The following is a 26,905-nucleotide window of genomic DNA, read 5'->3' on the forward strand; positions in this document are numbered from 1 at the left end:
GAAAACCAGCACAGACAAAATTGGCCAAAAGCCTTCTTCAGTCCCTTCAATTTCTACAATTCCAAGAAAACAAGCAAAACTGAATTGAATTTCTATAGCGTCATTCACATCCTCGGATCATCTCAAAATGTTTCATAGCCAAAAAAGTCCTTTTAAGGTCGACACTGTCGTAAAACAGGAGGTTCATCAGTCAGATTACACTCAGCAAAGTCCCACCAACAATGATGCGGTTATGGGGTATGGCTGATAGGGCAGTTGCATGTTCTTCCTGCAGAATGTGGCAGGTGAGAGACACGACACGTCTCTGCCAACTACATCTGAGGGAAGTGCACCCAACTCCAGCTCCTTGAAAACTGAGTTAGGGAACTAGAGCTGGAGCTGGATGAACTGTGGATCATCGAGGAAGCTGAGGGAGAAATTGAGAGGATGTACAGGGAGGTGGTCGCTCCTCAGACACAGGATAAGGACAGCTGGGTTACAGTCAGGGGGAGGAAAGGGAACTGACAGATAGAGCAGGAATCCCCTGTGGCCGTTCCCCTCAGCAATAAGTATACCGTTTTGGATACTGCTGGTGGGGACGGCCTACCAGGGGAAAGCCATGGTTGTCAGGTCTCTGGCACTGAGCCTGGCACTGTGGCTCAGAAGGGAAGGGAGGAAAATAGAAAAGCGCTAGTGGTAGGGGACTCAATAGTTAGACGGATTGACAGGAGATTTTGTGGTCAGGAACGGGACTCCTGGAAGGTACGTTGCCTCCCTGGTGCCAGGGTCCGGGATGTCACCGATCGGGTTTACAAGATTGTGAAGGGGGAGGGGGAGCAGCCAGAAATCGTGGTACATATTGACACCAATGATACAGCCGGGAAAGGGATTGAGGATCTGAAAAGTGACTACAGAGAGTTAGGTTGGAAGGTGAAGAGCAGGACGAGTAGAGTAGTGATCTCAGGTTTGCTACTGGCGCCACGAGATAGTGAGGTGAGGAACAGTCAGCGAGTGCAGTTTAACACGTAGCTGTGAGGCTGGTGCAGGAGGGAGGGCTTCAGATACCTAGACCATTGGGAGACCTTCTGGGGAAGGTGGGACCTGTACATGAAGGACGGGTTGCACCTGAACTGGAGGGGCACAAATGCCCTGGGTGGGAGATTTGTTTGTGTGGTTAGGGAGGGTTTAAACTAGATTGGCAGGGGGGTGGGAATCAGAGCCACATATCTGTGAGGGGGGTAGTTACATATGGGGCAGTGACAGGATGTAGTGAATCTATCGGGAAGGTTATTCATGTGATGGAACAAAGGGATCAGTTAAAGTGTGTCTGCTTTAACGCAAGGAATATCAGAAATAAGAGTGAGGAACTTAGAGCATGGATCAGTACTTGGGACTATGATGTTGTGGCCATAACAGAGACGTGGGTTTCACAGGGGCAGGAATGGTTGCTAGATGCTCCAGGGTTTAGAACGTTTAAAAAGAACAGGGAGAGTGGAAAAAGAGGAGAGGGTGTAGCATTGCTAATCAGAGAGTGCATCACAGCTGCAGAAACTAAGGTTGTTGAGGAAGGTTTGTCTACTGAGTCAGTGTGGGTGGAAGTTAGGAACAGCAAGGGAACAGCCACCTCATTGGGGGTTTGCTACAGACCCCCTAATAGCAGTAGGGAGATTGAAGATCTCATAGGCCGGCAGATTTTGGAAAAATGCAGATGTAGCAGGGTGGTTGTTATGGGTGACTTCAACTTTCCCAATATTGACTGGAACCTCCTTATTGCAGATGGTTTGGATGGAGCCATTTTTGTCAGGTGTGTTCAGGAGGGTTTCCTTACTCAGTATGTAGACAGACCGACGAGGGGAGAGGCTATTTTGGATTTGGTGCTTGGCAATGAGCCAGGACAGGTGTCGGATCTCATGACGGGAGAACACTTTGGTGACAGTGATCACAACTGCCTCACATTTACCATAGTCTTGGAGAGGATAAGGAGCAGTCACCAAGGAAGATATTTAATTGGGGAAAAGAAAACTATGACACTATCAGACAGGAGTTGGGAAGTACAGACTGGGAGCAATTGTTCCACAGAAAGGGCACAGCAGACGTGTGGAGACTGTTTAAGGAGCAGTTGTTGCGAGTGATGCACGAATTTGTTAAGGAGCAGTTGTTGCGAGTGATGCACGAATTTGTTCCTCTGAGACAGGCAAGAAGAGGTAAGATTAAGGAACTTTGGATGACAAGAACAGTGGAACTTCTGGCCAAAAGGAAGAAGGCAGTTTACATCAGGTGGAGGAAGCAAGAATCAAGTACAACTTCAGAGGATTACAGGTTTTCGAGAAAAGAGCTCAGAAATGGAGTGAGGAGAGCCAGGAGGAGGCACAAAAAAGGATTTTTACTCATACGTAAGGAATAAGAGAATGATCAGGGAGAAGGTAGGGCCGATCAGGGATAGCGGAGGGAACTTGTGCGTGGATTCTGGAGCAGATAGGGGAAGCCTTAAATGAGTTTCTTGCTTTTGTTTTCTCCAAGGAAAGGGACCTTGTTGTGAACTTTGAGGAGCTGGGATATAGGGTTGACCAGATCGAGATTGATGAAGTTGATGTGCTGGAAATTTTGGAAAACTTTAAGGTTGATAAGTCCCCAGGGCCAGACCACATTTATCCCAGGCTGCTCCAGGCAGCAAGAAAGGAGGTTGCTAAGCCGCTGGCGAAGATCTTTGCTTCCTCACTCTCCACGGGGGTTGTTCCGGAGAATTCGAGGGAGGCGAATGTTGTTCCTCTTTTCAAGAAGGGCAATAGGGAAATCTCTGGCAATTACAGACCAGTCAGTCTTATGTCTGTGGTCAGCACAGTTTTGGAAAGAATTCTGAGGGATAGGATTTATGACTATTTGGAAAGGCATAGCGTGATTAATGCAGCCAGGATGGCTTTGTGAGGGGCAGGTCATGCCTCACAAACCTTATTGAGTTTTTTGAGGAGGTGACGAGATAGATCGACAAAGATCGAACAGTGGATGTGGTATATATGAACTTCAACAAGGCATTTGATAGGGTTCCCCATGGTAGGATTCCTGAGGAAGGGCTTATGCCCGAAACGTCGATTCTCCTGTTCCCTGGATGCTGCCTGACCTGCTGCGCTTTTCCAGCAACACATTTCCAGCTCTGATCTCCAGCATCTGCAGAATTCACTTTCTCCTCATTCATAAAGTCAGGGAGTATGGGACACAGGGAGATTTTGCTATCTGGATTCAGAATTAGCTGGCTGACAGAAGACAGAGAGAATGGTTGTAGATGGAAAGTATTCTGCCTGGAGGTCAGTGTTGAGTGGGGTCCCGCAGGGCTCTGTTCTTGGGCCTCTACTCTTTGTAGTTTTATAAATGACTTGGATGAGGAGATTGAGGGGTGGGTTAGTAAATTTGCAGATGACACAGAGGTTGGAGGTGTCGTCGATAGTATAGAGGGCTACTGCAGGCTGCAGCACGACATAGACAGGATGCAGAGCTGGGCTGAGAAATGGCAGGTGGAGTTCAACCTGGATAAATGTGAAGTGATGCATTTTGGAAGGTCGAACTCGAATGCTGAATATATGATTAAAGACAGGATTCTTGGCAGAGTGAAGGAACAGAAGGATCTTGGTGTTCAAGTGCATAGATCCTTCAAAGGAGCTACCCAAGTAGATAGGGTTGTTAAGAAATCAGATGGTGTTTTGGCTTTCATTAACAGGGGGGTCAAGTTTAAGAGCTGCAAGGTTTTGCTGCAGCTCTACAAGACCCTGGTGAGACCACACTTGGAATATTGTGTCCAGTTCTGGTTGCCCTATTATAGGAAAGATACAGAGGCTTTGGAGAGGGTGCAAAGAAGGTTTACCAGGATGCTGCCTGGACTGGTGGGCTTGCCTTACAAAGACAGGTTGACCAAGCTGAGACTTTTCTCTCTGGAGAGAAGGAGGAAGAGAGGTGACCTGATTGAGGTGAACGAGGTAATGAGAGGCATGGATAGAGTCAATAGCCAGAGACGTTTCCCCGAGCAGGATTGACTGGCACGAGGGGTCATAGTTTTAAGGAGACTCAGAGGTAGGTGCTATACGCAGAGAGTTGTGAATGCGTTGCCAGCGGTGAAGGTGGAAGCAGAGTCATTAGGGAAATTTAAGCGACTGCTGACATGCACATGGACAGCAGTGAGTTGAGGGATGCGTAGGTTAAGTTATTATATTTAGATTATGAATAATCCTTGGCACAACATCATGGGCCGAAGGACGTGTTCTGTGCTATACTGTTCAATGTTCTAACAACCAGATAGTCTGATTTAGTGCACTCCTCAGCACTGCCCCTCCAACAGCACTCCCTCAGCACTGTCCCTCCAACAGCACTCCCTCAGCACTGCCCCTCCAACAGCACTCCCTCAGCACTGTCCCTCCAACAGCACTCCCTCAGCACTGTCCCTCCAACAGCACTCCCTCAGCACTGTCCCTCCAACAGCACTCCCTCAGCACTGTCCCTCCAACAGCACTCCCTCAGCACTGCCCCTCCAACAGCACTCCCTCAGCACTGCCCCTCCAACAGCACTCCCTCAGCACTGCCCCTCCAACAGCACTCCCTCAGCACTGTCCCTCCAACAGCACTCCCTCAGCACTACCCGTCCAACAGCACTTCCTCAGCACAGCCCGTCCAACAGCACTCACTCAGTAGTGCCCCTCCAACAGCACAGCACTCCCTCAGCACTGCCCCTCCAACAGCACTCCCTCAGTACTGACCCTCCAACAGCACTCCCTCAGTACTGCCCCTCCAACAGCACTCCCTCAGTACTGACCCTCCAACAGCACAGCACTCCCTCAGCACTATCCCTCCAACAGCACTCCATCAGCACTGCCCCTCTAACAGCAGTCCCTCAGCACTGCCCCTCCAACAGCACTCCCTCAGCACTGTCCCACCAACAGCACTCCCTCAGCACTGTCCCACCAACAGCACTCCCTCAGCACTGTCCCACCAACAGCACTCCCTCAGCACTGTCCCACCAACAGCACTCCCTCAGCACTGTCCCACCAACAGCACTCCCTCAGCACTGTCCCACCAACAGCACTCCCTCAGCACTGTCCCTCCAACAGCACTCCCTCAGCACTGTCCCTCCAACAGCACTCCCTCAGCACTGTCCCACCAACAGCACTCCCTCATTACTGCCCCTCCAACAGCACTCCCTCAGTACTGACCCTCCAACAGCACTCCCTCAGTACTGCCCCTCCAACAGCACTCCCTCAGTACTGCCCCTCCAACAGCACTCCCTCAGCACTGCCCCTCCAACAGCACTCCCTCATTATTGTCCCTCCAACAGCACTCCATCAGCACTGCCCCTCCAACAGCACTCCCTCAGCACTGCCCCTCCAACAGCACTCCCTCAGCACTGCCCATCCAACAGCACTCCCTGAGCATTGTCCTCCAACAGCACTCCCTCAGCACTCTCCCTCCAACAGCACTCCCTCATTACTGTCTCTCCAACAGCACTCCCTCAGTACTGCCCCTCCAACAGCACTCCCTCAGTACTGCTCCTCCAACAGCACTCCCTCAGTACTGCCCCTCCAACAGCACTCCCTCAGTACTGACCCTCCAACAGCACAGCATTCCCTCATCACTATCCCTCCAACAGCACTCCCTCAGCACTATCCCTCCAACAGCACTCCCTCAGCACTGCCCATCCAACAGCACTCCCTCAGCACTGCCCCTCCAACAGCACTCCCTCAGCACTGTCCCTCCAACAGCACTCCCTCATTACTGTCTCTCCAACAGCACTCCCTCAGCACTGCCCCTCCAACAGCACTCCCTCATTACTGTCTCTCCAACAGCACTCCCTCAGCACTGCCCCTCCAACAGCACTCCCTGAGCACTGCCCCTCCAACAGCACTCCCTGAGCACTGTCCCTCCAACAGCACTCCCTCAGCACTGTCCCTCCAACAGCACTCCCTCAGCACTGTCCCTCCAACAGCACTCCTTCAGCACTGCCCCTCCAACAGCACTCCCTCTGCACTGCCCATCCAACAGCACTCCCTTAGCACTGTCCCTTCAACAGCACAGCACCTCCTCAGCACTGTCCCTCCAACAGCACTCCCTCAGCACTGCCCCTCCAACAGCACTCCCTCAGCACTGTTCCTCCAACAGCACTCCCTCAGTACTGTCCCTCCAACAGCACTCCCTCAGTACTGTCCCTCCAACAGCACTCCCTCAGTACTGTCCCTCCAACAGCACTCCCTCAGTACTTCCCCTCAAATAGCATTCCCCCAGTAGAGCCCCTCCAACACCACAGCACTCTCTCAGTACTGCCCCTCCAACAGCATTCCCTCAGTACAGACCGTCCAACACCACCCCCTCAGTACTGCCTCAAACAGAACTCCCTCATTACTGCCCCTCCAACAGCACTCCCTCAGCACTGTCCATCCAACAGCACTCCCTCAGCGCTACCCGTCCAACAGCACTTCCTCAGCACAGCCCGTCCAACAGCACTCCCACAGTACTGCCCCTCCAACAGCACAGCACTCCCTCAGCACTGCCCCTCCAACAGCACAGCACTCCCTCAGCACTGCCCCTCCAACAGCACAGCACTCCCTCAGCACTGCCCCTCCAACAGCACTCCCTCAGCACTGCCCCTCCAACAGCACTCCCTCAGCACTGTCCCACCAACAGCACTCCCTCAGCACTGTAGCTCCAACAGCACTCCCTCAGCACTGCCCTTCCAACAGCACTCCCTGAGCACTGTCCCCCAACAGCACTCCCTCAGCACTGCCCCTCCAACAGCACTCCCTCAGCACTGCCCGTCCAACAGCACTCCCTCAGCACTGTCCCACCAACAGCACTCCCTCAGCACTGTAGCTCCAACAGCACTCCCTCAGCACTGTCCCCCAACAGCACTCCCTGAGCACTTTCCCTCCAACTGCACTCCCTCAGCACTTTCCCTCCAACAGCACTCCCTGAGCACTGTCCCCCAACAGCACTCCCTCAGCACTGCCCTCCAACAGCACTCCCTCAGTACTGCCCCTCCAACAGCACTCCCTCAGTACTGCCCCTCCAACAGCACTCCCTCAGCACTGCCCGTCCAACAGCACTACCTCAGCACTGTCCCTCCAATAGCACAGCACTCCCTCAACACTGTCCCTCCAACAGCAGTCCCTCAGCACTGTCCCTCCAACAGCACTCCCTTAACACTGTCCCTCCAACAGCACTCCCTCAGTACTGTCCCTCCAACAGCACTCCCTCAGTACTTCCCCTCAAATAGCATTCCCCCAGTAGAGCCCCTCCAACACCACAGCACTCTCTCAGTACTGCCCCTCCAACAGCATTCCCTCAGTACAGACCGTCCAACACCACCCCCTCAGTACTGCCTCAAACAGAACTCCCTCATTACTGCCCCTCCAACAGCACTCCCTCAGCACTGTCCATCCAACAGCACTCCCTCAGCGCTACCCGTCCAACAGCACTTCCTCAGCACAGCCCGTCCAACAGCACTCCCACAGTACTGCCCCTCCAACAGCACAGCACTCCCTCAGCACTGCCCCTCCAACAGCACAGCACTCCCTCAGCACTGCCCCTCCAACAGCACAGCACTCCCTCAGCACTGCCCCTCCAACAGCACTCCCTCAGCACTGCCCCTCCAACAGCACTCCCTCAGCACTGTCCCACCAACAGCACTCCCTCAGCACTGTAGCTCCAACAGCACTCCCTCAGCACTGCCCTTCCAACAGCACTCCCTGAGCACTGTCCCCCAACAGCACTCCCTCAGCACTGCCCCTCCAACAGCACTCCCTCAGCACTGCCCGTCCAACAGCACTCCCTCAGCACTGTCCCACCAACAGCACTCCCTCAGCACTGTAGCTCCAACAGCACTCCCTCAGCACTGTCCCCCAACAGCACTCCCTGAGCACTTTCCCTCCAACTGCACTCCCTCAGCACTTTCCCTCCAACAGCACTCCCTGAGCACTGTCCCCCAACAGCACTCCCTCAGCACTGCCCTCCAACAGCACTCCCTCAGTACTGCCCCTCCAACAGCACTCCCTCAGTACTGCCCCTCCAACAGCACTCCCTCAGCACTGCCCGTCCAACAGCACTACCTCAGCACTGTCCCTCCAATAGCACAGCACTCCCTCAACACTGTCCCTCCAACAGCAGTCCCTCAGCACTGTCCCTCCAACAGCACTCCCTTAACACTGTCCCTCCAACAGCACTCCCTTAACACTGTCCCTCCAACAGCACTCCCTCAGCACTGTCCCTCCAACAGCACTCCCTCAGCACTGTCCCTCCAACAGCACTCCCTCAGTACTGTCCCTCCAACAGCACTCCCTCAGCACTGTCCCACCAACAGCACTCCCTCATTACTGTCTCTCCAACAGCACTCCCTCATTACTGTCTCTCCAACAGCACTCCCTCAGCACTGCCCCTCCAACAGCACTCCCTCAGCACTGCCCCTCCAACAGCACTCCCTCATTACTGTCTCTCCAACAGCACTCCCTCAGCACTGCCCCTCCAACAGCACTCCCTCATTACTGTCTCTCCAACAGCACTCCCTCAGCACTGCCCCTCCAACAGCACTCCCTGAGCACTGCCCCTCCAACAGCACTCCCTGAGCACTGTCCCTCCAACAGCACTCCCTGAGCACTGTCCCTCCAACAGCACTCCCTCAGCACTGTCCCTCCAACAGCACTCCTTCAGCACTGCCCCTCCAACAGCACTCCCTCTGCACTGCCCATCCAACAGCACTCCCTTAGCACTGTCCCTCCAACAGCACTCCCTTAGCACTGCCCAACCAACAGCACTCCCTGAGCACTGTCCCTACAACAGCACTCCCTCAGTACTGCCCCTCCAACAGCACTCCCTCAGCACTATCCCTCCAACTGCACTGCATCAGCACTGTCCCTCCAACAGCACTCCTTCAGCACTGCCCCTCTAACAGCACTCCATCAGCACTGCCCCTCCAACAGCACTCCCTCAGCACTGCCCTCCAACAGCACTCCCTCAGCACTGTCCCACCAACAGCACTCCCTCATTATTGTCTCTCCAACAGCACTCCCACAGCACTGCCCCTCCAACAGCACTCCCTCAGCACTGCCCCTCCAACAGCACTCCCTGAGCATTGTCCTCCAACAGCACTCCCTCAGCACTCTCCCTCCAACAGCACTCCCACAGTACTGTCCCTCCAACAGCACTCCCTCATTACTGTCTCTCCAACAGCACTCCCTCAGCACTGCCCCTCCAACAGCACTCCCTCATTACTGTCTCTCCAACAGCACTCCCTCAGCACTGCCCCTCCAACAGCACTCCCTGAGCACTGCCCCTCCAACAGCACTCCCTGAGCACTGTCCCTCCAACAGCACTCCCTTAGCACTGTCCCTTCAACAGCACAGCACCTCCTCAGCACTGTCCCTCCAACAGCACTCCCTCAGCACTGCCCCTCCAACAGCACTCCCTCAGCACTGTTCCTCCAACAGCACTCCCTCAGTACTGTCCCTCCAACAGCACTCCCTCAGTACTCTCCCTCCAACAGCACTCCCTCAGTACTTCCCCTCCAATAGCATTCCCCCAGTAGAGCCCCTCCAACACCACAGCACTCCCTCAGTACTGCCCCTCCAACAGCATTCCCTCAGTACAGACCGTCCAACACCACCCCCTCAGTACTGCCTCAAACAGAACTCCCTCATTACTGCCCCTGCAACAGCACTCCCTCAGTACTGCCCTCCAACAGCAGTCCCTCAGCACTGTCCCTCCAACAGCACTCCCTCAGCGCTACCCATTACTGTCTCTCCAACAGCACTCCCACAGCACTGCCCCTCCAACAGCGCTCCCTCAGTACTGTCCCTCCAACAGCACTCCCTCATTACTGTCTCTCCAACAGCACTCCCTCAGCACTGCCCCTCCAACAGCACTCCCTCATTACTGTCTCTCCAACAGCACTCCCTCAGCACTGCCCCTCCAACAGCACTCCCTGAGCACTGCCCCCCCAACAGCACTCCCTCAGTACTGTCCCTCCAACAGCACTCCCTCAGCACTGTCCCACCAACAGCACTCCCTCATTACTGTCTCTCCAACAGCACTCCCTCATTACTGTCTCTCCAACAGCACTCCCTCAGCACTGCCCCTCCAACAGCACTCCCTCAGTACTGTCCCTCCAACAGCACTCCCTCAGCACTGCCCCTCCAACAGCACTCCCTCATTACTGTCTCTCCAACAGCACTCCCTCAGCACTGCCCCTCCAACAGCACTCCCTCAGCACTGTCCCAACAACAGCACTCCCTCATTACTGTCTCTCCAACAGCACTCCCTCATTACTGTCTCTCCAACAGCACTCCCACAGCACTGCCCCTCCAACAGCGCTCCCTCAGTACTGTCCCTCCAACAGCACTCCCTCATTACTGTCTCTCCAACAGCACTCCCTCAGCACTGCCCCTCCAACAGCACTCCCTCATTACTGTCTCTCCAACAGCACTCCCTCAGCACTGCCCCTCCAACAGCACTCCCTGAGCACTGCCCCTCCAACAGCACTCCCTCAGTACTGTCCCTCCAACAGCACTCCCTCAGCACTGTCCCACCAACAGCACTCCCTCATTACTGTCTCTCCAACAGCACTCCCTCATTACTGTCTCTCCAACAGCACTCCCTCAGCACTGCCCCTCCAACAGCACTCCCTCAGTACTGTCCCTCCAACAGCACTCCCTCAGCACTGCCCCTCCAACAGCACTCCCTCATTACTGTCTCTCCAACAGCACTCCCTCAGCACTGCCCCTCCAACAGCACTCCCTCATTACTGTCTCTCCAACAGCACTCCCTCAGCACTGCCCCTCCAACAGCACTCCCTGAGCACTGCCCCTCCAACAGCACTCCCTGAGCACTGTCCCTCCAACAGCACTCCCTGAGCACTGTCCCTCCAACAGCACTCCCTCAGCACTGTCCCTCCAACAGCACTCCTTCAGCACTGCCCCTCCAACAGCACTCCCTCTGCACTGCCCATCCAACAGCACTCCCTTAGCACTGTCCCTCCAACAGCACTCCCTTAGCACTGCCCAACCAACAGCACTCCCTGAGCACTGTCCCTCCAACAGCACTCCCTCAGTACTGCCCGTCCAACAGCACTACCTCAGCACTGTCCCTCCAATAGCACAGCACTCCCTCAACACTGTCCCTCCAACAGCAGTCCCTCAGCACTGTCCCTCCAACAGCACTCCCTTAACACTGTCCCTCCAACAGCACTCCCTTAACACTGTCCCTCCAACAGCACTCCCTCAGCACTGTCCCTCCAACAGCACTCCCTCAGCACTGTCCCTCCAACAGCACTCCCTCAGTACTGTCCCTCCAACAGCACTCCCTCAGCACTGTCCCACCAACAGCACTCCCTCATTACTGTCTCTCCAACAGCACTCCCTCATTACTGTCTCTCCAACAGCACTCCCTCAGCACTGCCCCTCCAACAGCACTCCCTCAGTACTGTCCCTCCAACAGCACTCCCTCAGCACTGCCCCTCCAACAGCACTCCCTCATTACTGTCTCTCCAACAGCACTCCCTCAGCACTGCCCCTCCAACAGCACTCCCTCATTACTGTCTCTCCAACAGCACTCCCTCAGCACTGCCCCTCCAACAGCACTCCCTGAGCACTGCCCCTCCAACAGCACTCCCTGAGCACTGTCCCTCCAACAGCACTCCCTGAGCACTGTCCCTCCAACAGCACTCCCTCAGCACTGTCCCTCCAACAGCACTCCTTCAGCACTGCCCCTCCAACAGCACTCCCTCTGCACTGCCCATCCAACAGCACTCCCTTAGCACTGTCCCTCCAACAGCACTCCCTTAGCACTGCCCAACCAACAGCACTCCCTGAGCACTGTCCCTCCAACAGCACTCCCTCAGTACTGCCCCTCCAACAGCACTCCCTCAGCACTATCCCTCCAACAGCACTGCATCAGCACTGTCCCTCCAACAGCACTCCTTCAGCACTGCCCCTCTAACAGCACTCCATCAGCACTGCCCCTCCAACAGCACTCCCTCAGCACTGCCCTCCAACAGCACTCCCTCAGCACTGTCCCACCAACAGCACTCCCTCATTATTGTCTCTCCAACAGCACTCCCACAGCACTGCCCCTCCAACAGCACTCCCTCAGCACTGCCCCTCCAACAGCACTCCCTGAGCATTGTCCCTCCAACAGCACTCCCTCAGCACTCTCCCTCCAACAGCACTCCCACAGTACTGTCCCTCCAACAGCACTCCCTCATTACTGTCTCTCCAACAGCACTCCCTCAGCACTGCCCCTCCAACAGCACTCCCTCATTACTGTCTCTCCAACAGCACTCCCTCAGCACTGCCCCTCCAACAGCACTCCCTGAGCACTGCCCCTCCAACAGCACTCCCTGAGCACTGTCCCTCCAACAGCACTCCCTTAGCACTGTCCCTCCAACAGCACAGCACCTCCTCAGCACTGTCCCTCCAACAGCACTCCCTCAGCACTGCCCCTCCAACAGCACTCCCTCAGCACTGTTCCTCCAACAGCACTCCCTCAGTACTGTCCCTCCAACAGCACTCCCTCAGTACTCTCCCTCCAACAGCACTCCCTCAGTACTTCCCCTCCAATAGCATTCCCCCAGTAGAGCCCCTCCAACACCACAGCACTCCCTCAGTACTGCCCCTCCAACAGCATTCCCTCAGTACAGACCGTCCAACACCACCCCCTCAGTACTGCCTCAAACAGAACTCCCTATTTACTGCCTCTGCAACAGCACTCCCTCAGTACTGCCCTCCAACAGCAGTCCCTCAGCACTGTCCCTCCAACAGCACTCCCTCAGCGCTACCCGTCCAACAGCACTCCCTCAGCACTGTCCCACCAACAGCACTCCCTCATTACTGTCTCTCCAACAGCACTCCCTCATTACTGTCTCTCCAACAGCACTCCCACAGCACTGCCCCTCCAACAGCACTCCCTCAGTACTGTCCCTCCAACAGCACTCCCTCATTACTGTCTCTCCAACAGCACTCCCTCAGCACTGCCCCTCCAACAGCACTCCCTCATTACTGTCTCTCCAACAGCACTCCCTCAGCACTGCCCCTCCAACAGCACTCCCTGAGCACTGCCCCTCCAACAGCACTCCCTCAGTACTGTCCCTCCAACAGCACTCCCTCAGCACTGTCCCACCAACAGCACTCCCTCATTACTGTCTCTCCAACAGCACTCCCTCATTACTGTCTCTCCAACAGCACTCCCTCAGCACTGCCCCTCCAACAGCACTCCCTCAGTACTGTCCCTCCAACAGCACTCCCTCAGCACTGCCCCTCCAACAGCACTCCCTCATTACTGTCTCTCCAACAGCACTCCCTCAGCACTGCCCCTCCAACAGCACTCCCTCATTACTGTCTCTCCAACAGCACTCCCTCAGCACTGCCCCTCCAACAGCACTCCCTGAGCACTGCCCCTCCAACAGCACTCCCTGAGCACTGTCCCTCCAACAGCACTCCTTCAGCACTGCCCCTCCAACAGCACTCCCTCTGCACTGCCCATCCAACAGCACTCCCTTAGCACTGTCCCTCCAACAGCACTCCCTTAGCACTGCCCAACCAACAGCACTCCCTGAGCACTGTCCCTCCAACAGCACTCCCTCAGTACTGCCCCTCCAACAGCACTCCCTCAGCACTATCCCTCCAACAGCACTGCATCAGCACTGTCCCTCCAACAGCACTCCTTCAGCACTGCCCCTCTAACAGCACTCCATCAGCACTGCCCCTCCAACAGCACTCCCTCAGCACTGCCCTCCAACAGCACTCCCTCAGCACTGCCCCTCCAACAGCACTCCCTGAGCATTGTCCTCCAACAGCACTCCCTCAGCACTGCCCCTCCAACAGCACTCCCTGAGCATTGTCCTCCAACAGCACTCCCTCAGCACTCTCCCTCCAACAGCACTCCCACAGTACTGTCCCTCCAACAGCACTCCCTCATTACTGTCTCTCCAACAGCACTCCCTCAGCACTGCCCCTCCAACAGCACTCCCTCATTACTGTCTCTCCAACAGCACTCCCTCAGCACTGCCCCTCCAACAGCACTCCCTGAGCACTGCCCCTCCAACAGCACTCCCTGAGCACTGTCCCTCCAACAGCACTCCCTTAGCACTGTCCCTTCAACAGCACAGCACCTCCTCAGCACTGTCCCTCCAACAGCACTCCCTCAGCACTGCCCCTCCAACAGCACTCCCTCAGCACTGTTCCTCCAACAGCACTCCCTCAGTACTGTCCCTCCAACAGCACTCCCTCAGTACTCTCCCTCCAACAGCACTCCCTCAGTACTTCCCCTCCAATAGCATTCCCCCAGTAGAGCCCCTCCAACACCACAGCACTCCCTCAGTACTGCCCCTCCAACAGCATTCCCTCAGTACAGACCGTCCAACACCACCCCCTCAGTACTGCCTCAAACAGAACTCCCTCATTACTGCCCCTGCAACAGCACTCCCTCAGTACTGCCCTCCAACAGCAGTCCCTCAGCACTGTCCCTCCAACAGCACTCCCTCAGCGCTACCCGTCCAACAGCACTCCCTCAGCACTGTCCCACCAACAGCACTCCCTCATTACTGTCTCTCCAACAGCACTCCCTCATTACTGTCTCTCCAACAGCACTCCCACAGCACTGCCCCTCCAACAGCACTCCCTCAGTACTGTCCCTCCAACAGCACTCCCTCATTACTGTCTCTCCAACAGCACTCCCTCAGCACTGCCCCTCCAACAGCACTCCCTCATTACTGTCTCTCCAACAGCACTCCCTCAGCACTGCCCCTCCAACAGCACTCCCTGAGCACTGCCCCTCCAACAGCACTCCCTCAGTACTGTCCCTCCAACAGCACTCCCTCAGCACTGTCCCACCAACAGCACTCCCTCATTACTGTCTCTCCAACAGCACTCCCTCATTACTGTCTCTCCAACAGCACTCCCTCAGCACTGCCCCTCCAACAGCACTCCCTCAGTACTGTCCCTCCAACAGCACTCCCTCAGCACTGCCCCTCCAACAGCACTCCCTCATTACTGTCTCTCCAACAGCACTCCCTCAGCACTGCCCCTCCAACAGCACTCCCTCATTACTGTCTCTCCAACAGCACTCCCTCAGCACTGCCCCTCCAACAGCACTCCCTGAGCACTGCCCCTCCAACAGCACTCCCTGAGCACTGCCCCTCCAACAGCACTCCCTGAGCACTGTCCCTCCAACAGCACTCCCTCAGCACTGTCCCTCCAACAGCACTCCTTCAGCACTGCCCTCCAACAGCACTCCCTCTGCACTCCCCATCCAACAGCACTCCCTTAGCACTGTCCCTCCAACAGCACTCCCTTAGCACTGCCCAACCAACAGCACTCCCTGAGCACTGTCCCTCCAACAGCACTCCCTCAGTACTGCCCCTCCAACAGCACTCCCTCAGCACTATCCCTCCAACAGCACTGCATCAGCACTGTCCCTCCAACAGCACTCCTTCAGCACTGCCCCTCTAACAGCACTCCATCAGCACTGCCCCTCCAACAGCACTCCCTCAGCACTGCCCTCCAACAGCACTCCCTCAGCACTGTCCCACCAACAGCACTCCCTCATTATTGTCTCTCCAACAGCACTCCCACAGCACTGCCCCTCCAACAGCACTCCCTCAGCACTGCCCCTCCAACAGCACTCCCTGAGCATTGTCCTCCAACAGCACTCCCTCAGCACTCTCCCTCCAACAGCACTCCCACAGTACTGTCCCTCCAACAGCACTCCCTCATTACTGTCTCTCCAACAGCACTCCCTCAGCACTGCCCCTCCAACAGCACTCCCTCATTACTGTCTCTCCAACAGCACTCCCTCAGCACTGCCCCTCCAACAGCACTCCCTGAGCACTGCCCCTCCAACAGCACTCCCTGAGCACTGTCCCTCCAACAGCACTCCCTTAGCACTGTCCCTTCAACAGCACAGCACCTCCTCAGCACTGTCCCTCCAACAGCACTCCCTCAGCACTGCCCCTCCAACAGCACTCCCTCAGCACTGTTCCTCCAACAGCACTCCCTCAGCACTGCCCCTCCAACAGCACTCCCTCAGCACTGTTCCTCCAACAGCACTCCCTCAGCACTGTCCCTCCAACAGCACTCCCTCAGCACTGTCCCTCCAACAGCACTCCCTCAGTACTTCCCCTCCAATAGCATTCCCCCAGTAGAGCCCCTCCAACACCACAGCAATCCCTCAGTACTGCCCCTCCAACAGCATTCCCTCAGTACAGACCGTCCAACACCACCCCCTCAGTACTGCCTCAAACAGAACTCCCTCATTACTGCCCCTGCAACAGCACTCCCTCAGTACTGCCCTCCAACAGCAGTCCCTCAGCACTGTCCCACCAACAGCACTCCCTCAGCGCTACCCGTCCAACAGCACTCCCTCAGCACTGTCCCACCAACAGCACGCCCTCATTACTGTCTCTCCAACAGCACTCCCTCATTACTGTCTCTCCAACAGCACTCCCTCATTACTGTCTCTCCAACAGCACTCCCTCAGCACTGCCCCTCCAACAGCACTCCCTCATTACTGTCTCTCCAACAGCACTCCCTCAGCACTGCCCCTCCAACAGCACTCCCTGAGCACTGCCCCTCCAACAGCACTCCCTGAGCACTGTCCCTCCAACAGCACTCCCTGAGCACTGTCCCTCCAACAGCACTCCCTCAGCACTGTCCCTCCAACAGCACTCCCTCAGCACTGTCCCTCCAACAGCACTCCTTCAGCACTGCCCCTCCAACAGCACTCCCTCTGCACTGCCCATCCAACAGCACTCCCTTAGCACTGTCCCTCCAACAGCACTCCCTCAGCACTGCCCCTCCAACAGCACTCCCTCATTACTGTCTCTCCAACAGCACTCCCTCAGCACTGTCTCTCCAACAGCACTCCCTCAGCACTGCCCCTCCAACAGCACTCCCTCTGCACTGTCCCTCCAACAGCACTCCCTCAGCACTGTCCCTCCAACAGCACTCCTTCAGCACTGCCCCTCCAACAGCACTCCCTCTGCACTGCCCATCCAACAGCACTCCCTTAGCACTGTCCCTCCAACAGCACAGCACCTCCTCAGCACTGTCCCTCCAACAGCACTCCCTCAGCACTGTCCCTCCAACAGCACAGCACTCCGTCATTACTGTCTCTCCATCAGCACTCCCTCAGCACTGCCCATCCAACAGCACTCCCTCAGCACTGTCCCACCAACAGCACTCCCTCAGTACTGCCCCTCCAACAGCATTCCCTCAGTACAGACCGTCCAACACCACCCCCTCAGTACTGCCTCAAACAGAACTCCCTCATTACTGCCCCTCCAACAGCACTCCCTCAGCACTGTCCCTCCAACAGCACTCCCTCAGCGCTACCCGTCCAACAGCACTTCCTCAGCACAGCCCGTCCAACAGCACTCCCTGAGCACTGTCCCTCCAACAGCACTCCCTCAGCACTGTCCCTCCAACAGCACTCCTTCAGCACTGCCCCTCCAACAGCACTCCCTCTGCACTGCCCATCCAACAGCACTCCCTTAGCACTGTCCCTCCAACAGCACTCCCTTAGCACTGCCCATCCAACAGCACTCCCTTAGCACTGTCCCTCCAACAGCACTCCCTCAGTACTGCCCCTCCAACAGCACTCCCTCAGCACTATCCCTCCAACAGCACTGCATCAGCACTGTCCCTCCAACAGCACTCCTTCAGCACTGCCCCTCTAACAGCACTCCATCAGCACTGCCCCTCTAACAGCACTCCATCAGCACTGCCCCTCCAACAGCACTCCCTCAGCACTGCCCTCCAACAGCACTCCCTCAGCACTGCCCCTCCAACAGCACTCCCTCAGCACTGTCCCACCAACAGCACTCCCTCATTATTGTCTCTCCAACAGCACTCCCACAGCACTGCCCCTCCAACAGCACTCCCTCAGCACTGCCCCTCCAACAGCACTCCCTGAGCATTGTCCTCCAACAGCACTCTCCCTCCAACAGCACTCCCACAGTACTGTCCCTCCAACAGCACTCCCTCATTACTGTCTCTCCAACAGCACTCCCTCAGCACTGCCCCTCCAACAGCACTCCCTCATTACTGTCTCTCCAACAGCACTCCCTCAGCACTGCCCCTCCAACAGCACTCCCTGAGCACTGCCCCTCCAACAGCACTCCCTGAGCACTGTCCCTCCAACAGCACTCCCTTAGCACTGTCCCTCCAACAGCACAGCACCTCCTCAGCACTGTCCCTCCAACAGCACTCCCTCAGCACTGCCCCTCCAACAGCACTGTTCCTCCAACAGCACTCCCTCAGTACTGTCCCTCCAACAGCACTCCCTCAGTACTCTCCCTCCAACAGCACTCCCTCAGTACTTCCCCTCCAATAGCATTCCCCCAGTAGAGCCCCTCCAACACCACAGCACTCTCTCAGTACTGCCCCTCCAACAGCATTCCCTCATTACAGACCGTCCAACACCACCCCCTCAGTACTGCCTCAAACAGAACTCCCTCATTACTGCCCCTGCAACAGCACTCCCTCAGTACTGCCCTCCAACAGCAGTCCCTCAGCACTGTCCCTCCAACAGCACTCCCTCAGCACTGTCCCACCAACAGCACTCCCTCATTACTGTCTCTCCAACAGCACTCCCTCATTACTGTCTCTCCAACAGCACTCCCACAGCACTGCCCCTCCAACAGCACTCCCTCAGTACTGTCCCTCCAACAACACTCCCTCATTACTGTCTCTCCAACAGCACTCCCTCAGCACTGCCCCTCCAACAGCACTCCCTCATTACTGTCTCTCCAACAGCACTCCCTCAGCACTGCCCCTCCAACAGCACTCCCTGAGCACTGCCCCTCCAACAGCACTCCCTGAGCACTGTCCCTCCAACAGCACTCCCTCAGCACTGTCCCTCCAACAGCACTCCTTCAGCACTGCCCCTCCAACAGCACTCCCTCTGCACTGCCCATCCAACAGCACTCCCTTAGCACTGTCCCTCCAACAGCACTCCCTCAGCACTGTCCCTCCAACAGCACTCCCTCATTACTGTCTCTCCAACAGCACTCCCTCAGCACTGTCTCTCCAACAGCACTCCCTCAGCAATGCCCCTCCAACAGCACTCCCTCATTACTGTCTCTCCAACACCACTCCCTCAGCACTGTCCCTCCAACAGCACTCCCTCAGCACTGTCCCTCCAACAGTACTCCTTCAGCACTGCCCCTCCAACAGCACTCCCTCTGCACTGTCCCTCCAACAGCACTCCCTCAGCACTGTCCCTCCAACAGCACTCCTTCAGCACTGCCCCTCCAACAGCACTCCCTCTGCACTGCCCATCCAACAGCACTCCCTTAGCACTGTCCCTTCAACAGCACAGCACCTCCTCAGCACTGTCCCTCCAACAGCACTCCCTCAGCACTGTCCCTCCAACAGCACAGCACTCCCTCATTACTGTCTCTCCATCAGCACTCCCTCAGCACTGCCCATCCAACAGCACTCCCTCAGCACTGTCCCACCAACAGCACTCCCTCAGCACTGTAGCTCCAACAGCACTCCCTCAGCACTTTCCCTCCAACAGCACTCCCTGAGCACTGTCCCCCAACAGCACTCCCTCAGCACTGCCCTCCAACAGCACTCCCTCATTACTGTCCCTCCAACAGCACTCCCTCAGTACTGCCCCTCCAACAGCACTGCCTCAGCACTGTCCCTCCAATAGCACAGCACTCCCTCAACACTGTCCCTCCAACAGCAGTCCCTCAGCACTGTCCCTCCAACAGCACTCCCTTAACACTGTCCCTCCAACAGCACTCCCTCATTACTGTCTCTCCAACAGCACTCCCTCATTACTGTCTCTCCAACAGCACTCCCTTAACACTGTCCCTCCAACAGCACTCCCTGAGCACTGTCCCTCCAACAGCACTCCCTCAGCACTGTCCCACCAACAGCACTCCCTCATTACTGTCTCTCCAACAGCACTCCCTCATTACTGTCTCTCCAACAGCACTCCCTCAGCACTGCCCCTCCAACAGCACTCCCTCAGCACTGCCCCTCCAACAGCACTCCCTGAGCACTGTCCCTCCAACAGCACTCCCTCAGCACTGTCCCTCCAACAGCACTCCCTCAGCACTGTCACTCCAACAGCACTCCCTCAGCACTGCCCCTCCAACAGCACTCCCTCTGCACTGCCCATCCAACAGCACTCCCTCAGCACTGCCCCTCCAACAGCACAGCACTCCCTCAGCACTGCCCCTCCAACAGCACAGCACTCCCTCAGCACTGCCCCTCCAACAGCACTCCCTCAGCACTGCCCCTCCAACAGCACTCCCTCAGCACTGTCCCACCAACAGCACTCCCTCAGCACTGTAGCTCCAACAGCATCCCTCAGCACTGCCCCTCCAACAGCACTCCCTCAGCACTGTCCCACCAACAGCACTCCCTCAGCACTGTCCCACCAACAGCACTCCCTCAGCACTTTCCCTCCAACAGCACTCCCTGAGCACTGTCCCCCAACAGCACTCCAACAGCACTCCCTCAATACTGTCCCTCCAATAGCACTCCCTCAGTACTGTCCCTCCAACAGCACTCCTTCAGCACTGCCCCTCCAACAGCACTCGCTCAGTACTGGCCCTCCAACAGCACTCCCTCAGCACTGCCCGTCCAACAGCACTCCCTCAGCACTGCCCGTCCAACAGCATTCCCTCAGCACTGTCCCTCCAATAGCACAGCACTCACTCAACACAGTCCCTCCAACAGCACTCCCTCAGCACTGTCCCTCCAACAGGACTCCCTCAGCACTGCCCTTCCAACAGCACTCCCTGAGCACTGTCCCCCAACAGCACTCCCTCAGCACTGCCCCTCCAACAGCACTCTCTCACCACTGCCCGTCCAACAGCACTCCCTCAGCACTGTCCCACCAACAGCACTCCCTCAGCACTGTAGCTCCAACAGCACTCCCTCTGCACTGCCCATCCAACAGCACTCCCTCAGCACTGTCCCCCAACAGCACTCCCTGAGCACTGTCCCCCAACAGCACTCCCTCAGCACTGTCCCCCAACAGCACTCCCTGAGCACTGTCCCCCAACAGCACTCCCTGAGCACTGTCCCCCAACAGCACTCCCTCAGCACTGCCCCTCCAACAGCACTCCCTCAACACTGTCCCCCAACAGCACTCCCTCAGCACTGCCCCTCCAACAGCACTCCCTCAGCACTGCCCGTCCAACAGCACTACCTCAGCACTGTCCCTCCAATAGCACAGCACTCCCTCAACACTGTCCCTCCAACAGCACTCCCTCAACACTGTCCCTCCAACAGCACTCCCTCAGCACTGTCGCTCCAACAGCACTCCCTCAGCACTGTCCCACCAACAGCACTCCCTCATTACTGTCTCTCCAACAGCACTCTCTCAGCACTGCCCCTCAAACAGCACTCCCTCAGCACTGCCCATCCAACAGCACTCCCACAGTACTGCCCCTCCAACAGCACAGCACTCCCTCAACACTGCCCCCCCAACAGCACTCCCTCAGCACTGTCCCTCCAACAGCACTCCCTCAGCACTGTCCCTCCAACAGCACTCCCTCAGCACTGCCCATCCAACAGCACTCCCACAGTAATGCCCCTCCAATAGCACAGCACTCCGTCAACACTGCCCCCCCAACAGCACTCCCTCAACACTGTCCCCCAACAGCACTCCCTCAGCACTGTCCCACCAACAGCACTCCCTCATTACTGTCTCTCCATCAGCACTCCCTCAGCACTGCCCTTCCAACAGCACTCCCTGAGCACTGTCCCCCAACAGCACTCTCCCTCCAACAGCACTCCCTCAGTACTGTCCCTCCAACAGCACTGCCTCATTACTGTCTCTCCAACAGCACTCCCTCAGCACTGCCCCTCCAACAGCACTCCCTGAGCACTGTCCCCCAACAGCACTCCCTCAGCACTTTCCCTCCAACAGCACTCCCTCAGTACTGTCCCTACAATAGCACTCCCTCAGCACTGCCCCTCCAACAGCACTCCCTGAGCACTGTCCCCCAACAGCACTCCCTCAGCACTTTCCCTCCAACAGCACTCCCTCAGTACTGTCCCTACAATAGCACTCCCTCAGCACTGTCCCTCCAACAGCACTCCTTCAGCACTGCCCCTCCAACAGCACTCGCTCATTACTGGCCCTCCAACAGCACACCCTCAGCACTGCCCCTCCAACAGCACTCCCTCAACACTGTCCCTCCAACAACACTCCCTCAGCACTGTCCCTCCAACAGCACAGCACTCCCTCAACTGTCCCTCCAACAGCACTCCCTCAACACTGTAGTTCCAACAGCACTCCCTCAGCACTGCCCCTCCAACAGCACTCCCTCTGCACTGCCCGTCCAACAGCACTCCCTTAGCACTGTCCCTTCAACAGCACAGCACTCCCTCAGCACTGTTCCTCCAACAGCACTCCCTCAGCACTGTTCCTCCAACAGCACTCCCTCAGCACTGCCCCTCCAACAGCACTCCCTCTGCACTGCCCATCCAACAGCACTCCCTCAGCACTGTTCCTCCAACAGCACTCCCTGAGCACTGCCCCTCCAACACCACTCCCTCAGCACTGTCCCTCCAACAGCACTCCCTCACCACAGCCCCTCCAACACCACTCCCTCTGCACTGCCCATCCAACAGCACTCCCTTAGCACTGTCCCTTCAACAGCACAGCACTCCCTCAGCACTGTTCCTCCAACAGCACTCCCTCAGCACTGCCCATCCAACAGCACAGCACTCCCTCAGCACTGCCCATCCAACAGCACAGCACTCCCTCAGCACTGCCCCTCCAACAGCACTCCCTCAGCACTGCCCATCCAACAGCACTCCCACAGTACTGCCCATCCAACAGCACAGCACTCCCACAGTACTGCCCCTCCAACAGCACAGCACTCCCTCAGCACTGCCACTCCAACAGCACAGCACTCCCTCAGCACTCTCCCTCCAACAGCACTCCCTCAGCACAGCCCGTCCAACAGCACACCCTCAGCAATGCCCATCCAACAGCACTCCCACAGTACTGCCCCTCCAACAGTACAGCACTCCCTCAACACTGCCCCCCAACAGCACTCCCTCAGCACTGTTCCTCCAACAGCATTCCCTCAGCACTGCCCCTCCAACACCACTCCCTCAGCACTGTCCCTCCAACAGCACTCCCTCACCACAGCCCCTCCAACACCACTCCCTCTGCACTGCCCATCCAACAGCACTCTCTGAGCAGTGTCCCCCAACAGCACTCCCTCAGCAGTTTCCCTCCAACAGCACTCCCTCAGCACTGTCCCTACAATAGCACTCCCTCAGCACTGCCCGTCCAACAGCACTCCCACAGTACTGAACCTTCAACAGCATAGCACTCCCTCAGCACTGTTCCTCCAACAGCACTCCCTCAGCACAGTCCCTCCAACAGCACTCCCTCAGCACTGCCCCTCCAACAGCACTCCCTCTGCACTGCCCATCCAACAGCACTCCCTCTGCACTGCCCATCCAACAGCACTCCCTCAGCACTGTTCCACCAACAGCACTCCCTCAGCACTGCCCCTCCAACACCACACCCTCTGCACTGCCCATCCAACAGCACTCCCTTAGCACTGTCCCTTCAACAGCACAGCACTCCCTCAGCACTGCCCCTCCAACACCACACCCTCTGCACTGCCCCTCCAACAGCACTCCCTTAGCACTGTCCCTTCAACAGCACAGCACTCCCTCAGCACTGTTCCTCCAACAGCACTCCCTCAGCACTGTTCCTCCAACAGCACTCCCTCAGCACTGCCCCTCCAACAGCACAACACTTCCTCAGCACTGCCCATCCAACATCACTCCCTCAGCACTGCCCCTCCAACAGCACAACACTTCCTCAGCACTGCCCATCCAACAGCACTCCCACAGTACTGCCCCTCCAACAGCACAGCACTCCCTCAGCACTGCCACTCCAACAGCACAGCACTCCCTCAGCACTCTCCCTCCAACAGCACTCCCTCAGCACAGCCCGTCCAACAGCACACCCTCAGCAATGCCCATCCAACAGCACTCCCACAGTACTGCCCCTCCAACAGTACAGCACTCCCGCAACACTGCCCCCCAACAGCACTCCCTCAGCACTGTTCCTCCAACAGCACTCCCTCAGCACAGTCCCTCCAACAGCACTCCCTCAGCACAGTCCCTCCAACAGCACTCCCTCAGCACTGTTCCTCCAACAGCACTCCCTCAGCACTGCCCCTCCAACACCACTCCCTCAGCACTGTCCCTCCAACAGCACTCCCTCACCACAGCCCCTCCAACACCACTCCCTCTGCACTGCCCATCCAACAGCACTCCCTTAGCACTGTCCCTTCAACAGCACAGCACTCCCTCAGCACTGTTCCTCCAACAGCACTCCCTCAGCACTGCCCATCCAACAGCACTCCCTGAGTACTGCCCCTCCAACAGCACAGCACTCCCTCAGTACTGTCCCTCCAACAACACTCCCTCAGCACTCTCCCTCCAACAGCACTCCCTCAGCACAGCCCGTCCAACAGCACACCCTCAGCAATGCCCATCCAACAGCACTCCCACAGTACTGCCCCTCCAACAGTACAGCACTCCCTCAGCACTGTCGCTCCAACAGCACTCCCTCAACACTGCCCCCCAACAGCACTCCCTCAGCACTGCCCCTCCAACAGCACTCCCTCTGCACTGCCCATCCAACAGCACTCCCTTAGCACTGTCCCTTCAACAGCACAGCACTCCCTCAGCACTATTCCTCCAACAGCACTCCCTCAGCACTATCTCTCCAACAGCACTCCCTCTGCACTGCCCCTCCAACAGCACTCCCTCTGCACTGCCCCTCCAACAGCACTCCCTCTGCACTGTCCCTCCAACAGCACTCCCTCAGCACAGCCCGTCCAACAGCACTCCCTCAGCACTGCCCATCCAACAGCACTCCCTCAGCACTGCCCATCCAACAGCACTCCCTCAGCACTGTTCCTCCAACAGCACTCCCTCAGCACTGTCACTCCAACAGCACTCCCTCAGCACTGCCCCTCCAACAGCACTCCCTTTGCACTGCCCATCCAACATCACTCCCTTAGCACTGTCCCTCCAACAGCACTCCCTCAGCACAGCCCATCCAACAGCACTCCCACAGTACTGCCCCTCCAACAGCACAGCACTCCCTCAACACTGCCTCAAACAGAACTCCCTCATTACTGCCCCTCCAACACCACTCCCTCACTACTGCCCTCAAACAGTACTCCCTCAGTACTGCCCTCCAACAGCACTCCCTCAGCACTGCCCCTCCAACAGCACTCCCTCAGCACTGTCTCTCCAACAGCACTCCCTCTGCACTGCCCCTCCAACAGCACTCCCTCAGCACTGCCCCTCCAACTGCAGTCCCTCAGCACTGCCCATCCAACAGCACTCCTTCAGCACTGACGCTCAACAGCACACCCTCAGCACTGCCCCCCAACAGCACTCCCTCAGCACTGCCCCTCCAACACCACTCCCTCAGCACTGCCCCTCCAACACCACTCCCTCAGCACTGCCAATCCAACAGCACTCCCTTAGCACTGTCCCTTCAACAGCACAGCACTCCCTCAGCACTGTTCCTCCAACAGCACTCCCTCAGCACTCTCCCTCCAACAGCACTCCCTCAGCACTGCCCGTCCAACAGCACTCCCTCAGCACTGTCCCTCCAACAGCACTCCCTCAGCACTGTCCCTCCAACAGCATTCCCTCAGCACTGCCCATCGAACTGCACTCCCTCTGTACTGCCCCTCCAACAGCACACCCTCAGTACTGCCATCCACAAAACTCACTCAGTACTGCCCCTCCAACAGCACTCCCTCAGTACTGCCCGTCCAACAGCACTCCCTCAGTACTGCCCGTCCAACAGCACTCCTCCAGTACTGTTCCTCCAACAGGACTCCCCCAGTACTGTCCCTCCAACACTACTCCCTCAGTACTGTCTCTCCAACAGCACTCCCCCAGTACTGTTCCTCCAACAGGACTCCCCCAGTACTGCCCCTCCAACAGCACTCCCTCAGTACTACCCCTCCAACAGCAATCCCTCAATACTGCCCGTCCAACAGCACTCCCCCAGTACTGTTCCTCCAACAGCACTCCCCCAGTACTGTTCCTCCAACAGCACTCCCTCAGTACTGTCCCTCCAACATTACTCCCTCAGTACTGCCCCTCCAACAGCACTCCCCCAGTACTGTCCCTCCAACAGCTCTCCCTCAATACTGTCCCTCCAATAGCATTCCCTCAACACTGCCCCCGCAACAGCACTCCCTCAGAAAAGCCCTCCCTCAGCACTCCCTCAGCACTGTCCCTCCAACAGCACTCCCTCAGCTCTGCCCGTCCAACAGCACTCCCCCAGTACTGTCCCTCCAACAGCACTCCCCCAGTACTGTCCCTCCAACAGCATTCCCTCAGTACTGTCCCTCCAACAGCACTCCCCCAGTACTGTCCCTCCAACAGCACTCCCCCAGTACTGCCCCTCCAACAACACTCCCTCAGTACTGTCCCTCCAACAACACTCCCTCGGCACTGTCCCTCCAACAGCACTCCCTCAGCACGGTCCCTCCAACAGCACTCTCACAGTACTGCCAGACCAACAGCACTCCCTCAATATTGCCCGTCCAACAACACTCCCTCAGCACTGTCCCACCAACAGCACTCCCTCAGTACTGTCTCTCCAAGAGCACAGCACTCCCTCAGCACTGCCCGTCCATCCAAAAGCACTGCCGTCCAACAGCACTCCCTCAACACAGCCCCCCCAACAGCACTCCCTCAGCACTGCCCCTCCAACAGCACTCCCTCAGCACTGCCTGTCCAACAACACTCTCTCAGCACTGTCCCTCCAACAGCACAGCACTCCGTCAACACTGCCCCCCCAACAGCACTCCCTCAGCACTGCCCATCCAACAGCACTCCCTTAGCACTGACCCTCCAACAGCACAGCACTCCCT

General features: G+C 57.2%; 1 protein-coding gene across 1 annotated transcript in view; it reads right to left on the reverse strand.

Annotated features, from left to right (window-relative positions):
- Nucleotides 1–26,905, reverse strand: part of comp (cartilage oligomeric matrix protein) — a 60,041-nt gene that overhangs the window by 21,836 nt on the left and 11,300 nt on the right. The window lies entirely within an intron of this gene.

Source organism: Chiloscyllium plagiosum, unplaced genomic scaffold (assembly GCF_037043375.1).
Source record: "Chiloscyllium plagiosum isolate Xiang-an unplaced genomic scaffold, Cpla_swu_hap1 HiC_scaffold_28, whole genome shotgun sequence".
In the NCBI taxonomy this organism is placed as follows: Eukaryota; Metazoa; Chordata; class Chondrichthyes; order Orectolobiformes; family Hemiscylliidae; genus Chiloscyllium; species Chiloscyllium plagiosum.